Here is a 6,087-nt window from a genome sequence, read left to right on the forward strand (position 1 = left end):
CGGAATGACAAAGAATTTTTTATTGACCGAGTCATTTCTTATACTTTTTGTTCTTTCTATGTTGGCCTGTCTCTCTATAATGCTCCCCTTAGATATGATGTGTTCTATCCGATGATTAATTTTGTTAAAAATCAGATCAAGAGGGTAACCATTGCTTCTGAGTATATTAATAATTAACTCCAAATTTTTATTAAAAAATAGTGGATGTGATAGCAATAGACATCTGTCTACAAGGTTATATATTATTCCAATTTTGTGGCATAATGGGTGGTTTGAATAAAATGATAACGTCCTTCCTGAGAAGGTTTCTTTTTGATACCAGTCTATATATATTTTGTTATTAATAATTTTAAGTGATAAATCTAAGAAATTCAAGCTATGGTTAACCTCTTGTTCGACCGTGAATTTAAGTCTTTCATGATAGTTGTTAAAATTATTCACAATCTGAGTCATATTAGTCATAGAGGTGGCCACTATTATGTCATCCACATAACGAAAATAAAACAAACATTCCAAATTCAACGCTTTGAGAACTGTATCCTCAAGATCTTGCATAACCAGGTCTGCAATAATTGGTGATAACGGTGACGGATTGTCAAGAAGAACGATGATAGGTAAGCATACTACCAATTGTAGGGGATACATATTATAATTTGGACATACGTTGATCGGTAATTTTTATTAATCGCAGCGCCTACGGAACGGGTTAATTTCTCGCATATTAACGATGAAACTATCCGAGATCTGAACAAAATCAGGGATCATATCGAGGCGAACATTGTTGGACAGGACGGATTGAAACACGCGTTAATTGCTCAAAAACTCTTGATTCTGAATAACTATAATTAAATTTCGATATTATGTGAATTGTAAGAATTTATATTTCAATAATTATACTGAAGAAGACCGCGTGCGGTCGAAACGTTTATAGAATGATTGTAATTTGCGTTAGTTTTAATATAATGACTGTAGTTTTATAATTTATACATGTAATAAATGGTAGTTGACTGAACATCTCGAATATTCAGCTCGATAAGTTGGCCTTATATTTATCACTTTGTTTTCAATATACGAGCGACAATTGTATTAATTTATATATTGCATATCTATTACAATTAAAAATAAAAATTTACCTCATTTGTAAGACTATTTTACTTTGTACAGCTAAAATAAAATACGTTACGGATTTTTTATAATTTAAAATTAAAATTTATTTAATATTGTTAATTTAAAAAATAATTTAATTTTAGTTATAAAAAATCCGTAACATATTTCATTTTAGCTGTACAAAGTAAATTAGTCTTACAGATGAGGTAAATTTTTATTTTTGATGCTCATTGTAGATAGATATATGCCATAGATATATAACCATCAATTAAACAACTTCTATTATATATAAAAAAGAAGTATATACAAGGCAGACAGTTACACTATGTATAGACATTTAACAGACCAACTATGGATATCTAATAAATATATAATTATCTATCAAATAACTTTAATTATACGTTAAAATAAGATATACAAGATGGACATTTTTGCTATATATAGATATTTGATAGATTAAACGTAGATATCTAATAGATATATAGCCGTCTATGAAATATACAAATATATAACTTTTATTATACGTAAAAAAGAGATATACAAGACAGAGAATTACGCTATGTATAGACATTTAACAGATCAAACGTGGCTATCTAATAGATATATAGCGGTTTATCAAATAACTTTTATTATACGTAAAGAAAAGGTATGCAAGGCGGACATTTTCACTATATATAGATATTTGACAGATCAATGTGAATATCTAATAGATATATACGTATTAATTCTAATTCTCTAATATATATATATTAGCTGTAACTGTTCTATGTGGGTAATTACTTATTTTGAGTACTTAAATTACTGTACATATATCAATAATTTAATGATCAAAAATTACTGTATATCAGTAATTTTTTGGTCATTTTCTATAAGCAATAAACGCTGTTATCATGTAAAGCCACATTGTTGGCTTTACTGATATGTGGTTTATTAATCTAAAGAATTTTCTGCATATTCTGTTGTAAAAAAATTCCACCCATGGTATTGCCTGCAAAACGAATACTAAAATGTAATCGAACGATTTAAAAAAATTGTTTATTTTTTTAACATTAACAGCGAACGTTAAATTATAAAAAGATTTATAGGAAACTTAAATATAATATACAAAAACTGTATTTGCTAAAAAATAAACAGTGATAAAGTAATAAATATATAATTAAAAAGAGAAGAATATGCTTGACAATTTAAAATTTAAGCGATAAAATTTAATCTACGAAAAGCTGAAATCATCTAAATAAATCTTATCATTAATTTTCTCGATAATTATATTTATACCGTTGAATTTTAAATCAGTTAATGATATTTTAATAATTTATTTATGAATATTTATATTTTATTGTTCTACATACATTAACAGTGGAATAATAAATAATTGCAATATTTATGCAATATAATATGCAACATAATATGCAATATAATTGATAATGCAATATAATTAATATGTAAAAAATATAAATTTAAATGTAAAAGATGTTCTCAAAATTTCAATGAAAAATTGCCTTAAAATAATTATAAATTTATAGACTTCTTAGAAGACTCGATATATAGTCACGACATATTACGCGCGTTAAATATACATTATGGATCATTACTTGAAACCTGCTTTTTTCATCTGTGATATATCTATCTTTATCTTTTAATTTTAAAATCCTGATTTAATAATTATCTAGCCTTTTCAGGGATCACGTTATCATGTTTTTTTGATACACTATGCCCTAGTAGCACAATCGCATTGGGGCAAAATTGGCAAGCAATAAATAATCAATTTGAATTTTATTATTTGAATTTTATTATTGGGTATAAACTAAATTTCTATATTGGTCTGATATTGTAAGGTGTCCGCTCTTTCTTTTTTAGCTAATATTGTATTCTAATATTGGATAAATTATTTTCATTTTTAAACAATATTGACAAATAATAAATATCCAATTTTTAATATTGGATTTGAACTAATTTTCTATCAATGTCCCAAGTAACAAGCTGACGCTATTAAACGTCAAAATGACGTCATTCTGACGTCTAATAACGTCATTCAACGTTAAAATGACGTTAGTTTGCTACTTGGGATATCTTAACGTAACAAATAATTAATTTACTGCAAAAAATAATTACTACAATGTATCATAAACTATTAAATAATTTATTTAATTAAAAAGTACAAAAATATTTGTAATGTAAATGTACGGAGTTCGGTCATTAGCATAATGTTTAATTAGTTATTGCAATAGATATATCTTAAAGTTGAAACATATAAATAAGATTAATTCTATATAAACATTATTTTAATAACAAATAAAACTTTAATAACAAATAATTAATTTACTTAAAAAATTACATCATCATAATATTAATGATAGAATATTAATGAACAATAAACTGGAATATAAATGTACAGAATACGTTAACATTATTAGCATATTGTTTAATTTAGCAGCGCCAAGTTTTTTTAACTAAAATCTTTTAATTTTTTTCATTTTGTATAAATTTTTTAATTTTCGCATAATTTTCTAATTTTCAATTTTTTTACAAATTTTTATTTATTTGGCGCAACTCTTTGATATCATTTTTTTTAGAAATATTAATTTTACACAACGCAAAAGTTTTAAATTTTTTCTATAACACTTTTATTTATGACGCGTAAACTTGGCGCCCTTTTTTTATCTTTTTTTTTTAGAAAAGTTGTTAATTTTGCTTGAAACTTTGATATCTCCTTGAAATGTAAATAATTTTAAATAATTTTAAAGTACGTTACAATTTGATTGTAACATTATCGAAACGTGTTTAATTTTATGTTTATTTAATTGTAATTTTATATGCTACATTATTTTTTTGCATTGTAATATTTGTTTGTATTATATTAGAGAATGTAAATAATTTAATAATTTGACAGAAATAACAGATGACAAATGTGAGATTGTTTACACTGAAAAAAAAAATTGTTAGCTTGACTAAACATTTCAACTAAATTACTATTTTGTTAATTAAACATATATTAGTATTTAAGTCAAATACATGTTAGATTGTTATATTAAATATGTTATATTTTGATTTATATATTTTTATATGTTCAATTAACAAAATATTATTTAGTTGAACAATTTAGTTAAGTTAACAATTTTTTTCAGTGTAAAATCTCATATCTGTCATCTGTTATTTCTGTTAAATAATTAAATATTTAAAGTCTTTAATATAATACAAACAAATATTACAATGCAAAAAAAAACAAAGCAGCATATAAAATTAAAATTAAATAAATGTTGGGCTGTGAACTGGCCCTAACGTCGGCTTCGTGAATTCGACGACAAACAATTTTTTCTGTGGATTCCTCGGGTCCCCCCTCGCCCCTGAGTAACTGAAAGCTTAGGGCGAGAGGTAGGACCCGCAGGATTCCTGTGCGCGGCTCATACTAGTCTCATATGAGAACCGGAACGTTACGGAGCGTTTGTCGGCCGTGAGTACTTAGATAGAAATTTCGAGTGTGTAAGAGTGAGAGAAAGAGAGATAGAACGCGAAGTAGTAACACGCGGATCTGCAACGGAAGCATCGCAGTCTCCCTAAAATAAAGTGATCCGGAATCTCGACCCCTCATGATTCCTCGAGCCTCCACCCGAGTAAGTTTAAAATTCGAAGAGACGAGAACATTGTTGATCTTTCGAGCCGGATAATTTAGTGATAGTGGGTCGGACTTAAATTTTGGACTTCGTTTGGAACGAGGAGTAAGGTAAGAAAATGTAATATAATATTTATTTAGTATAAAGAAAGGTTTAAGAAAAATAAAAAATATATATATTTGATATAAGAAAATATAATATAATATTTATTTAATATAAAGACAGATTTAAAAAAAATTAAAAATTTATATATTTGATATAAGAAAATATAATATAATATTTATTTAATATAAAAAAAGGTTTTAAAAAAATAAAAAATATATATATTTGACATTAAAAAATATTTTTTTTGTATTACAAATTAATTATTTTCCTTGATATTATCTATTTTAAATTTAAGTTAATGTTTTTTTAATTTAAACTTATAATTTTTTAAATCTAATAAATAATTTCTTTGCATATAATACTTTAAAAGAATTAGTTTGTGTTTAAAGAAATATTTAGTTTATTTAAATAATACATTTTTTTAAATTTTAGATGTTTTTTTTAAATTCAAACTTTAATTTTTTTAAATCTAATAAATAATTTCTTTGCATATAATATTTTGAAAAAAAATATTTAAATTTAAAGGAATATTTAGTTTACTTAAATAACACATTTTTTTAATTTTATACATTTTTTAAGTACAATAAAAATTAATTGTATTTAAGAAAATGGTTCTTTTATTTTAATTTTAATTTTTTTTTTAGATTAAAACTACTACGTTTATTCTAAAGTAAATAATTTTTTAAAATTAAAAAATATTTTTTTAAATTAATGAAATTTTTTTATTTCCTTTGTGACGTGACGCTTTTGGAGCGCCGTCACAAGGGCGAAAAGCCCGATCGGGTAGGCCGCGGAGATCTGAAGCGCCCCTCACTTCGGGGAGGGTGCGATCCGTCGTTTTTCCGTATTCCGTTTTACCGTATTTCTTGCGAGAATCGCAGTTGCACGCAGCATCGGCCTGTCGATGCGCGTGCGACACGATTGGTAGGTAGAGCGACAAGGACGGCTCGAGAGAGCAGCCGGAGAGAGACATGTGAAGCAAGAGAGAGAGGGAGGATGCCGGAGTGCCGCAGCCAGAGAGAGAAGGAGGATGCCGGAGTGCCGCAGCGCGAAAGAAGGATGGAGCGAGCGTAGAAGAGAGACAGCGCGGGACCTCGCGCAGTTAAGTATCAAGTATCCGTAATTTACTTTGATATATCTCGCGCAGAATTTAGGCGTTGAAAACATTATAGATACCGAGAGGACTCCGGGAGCCAAATCAACCACAGGGCCGATCCTGAAGGGAGACTACGGAGGGCCCGGCCAGCCTCCCGCTTGTTCCCGA

The sequence above is a fragment of the Nylanderia fulva genome, unplaced genomic scaffold (assembly GCF_048542155.1).
Source record: "Nylanderia fulva isolate GAGA-0341 unplaced genomic scaffold, ASM4854215v1 Scaffold199, whole genome shotgun sequence".
Lineage (NCBI taxonomy): Eukaryota > Metazoa > Arthropoda > Insecta > Hymenoptera > Formicidae > Nylanderia > Nylanderia fulva.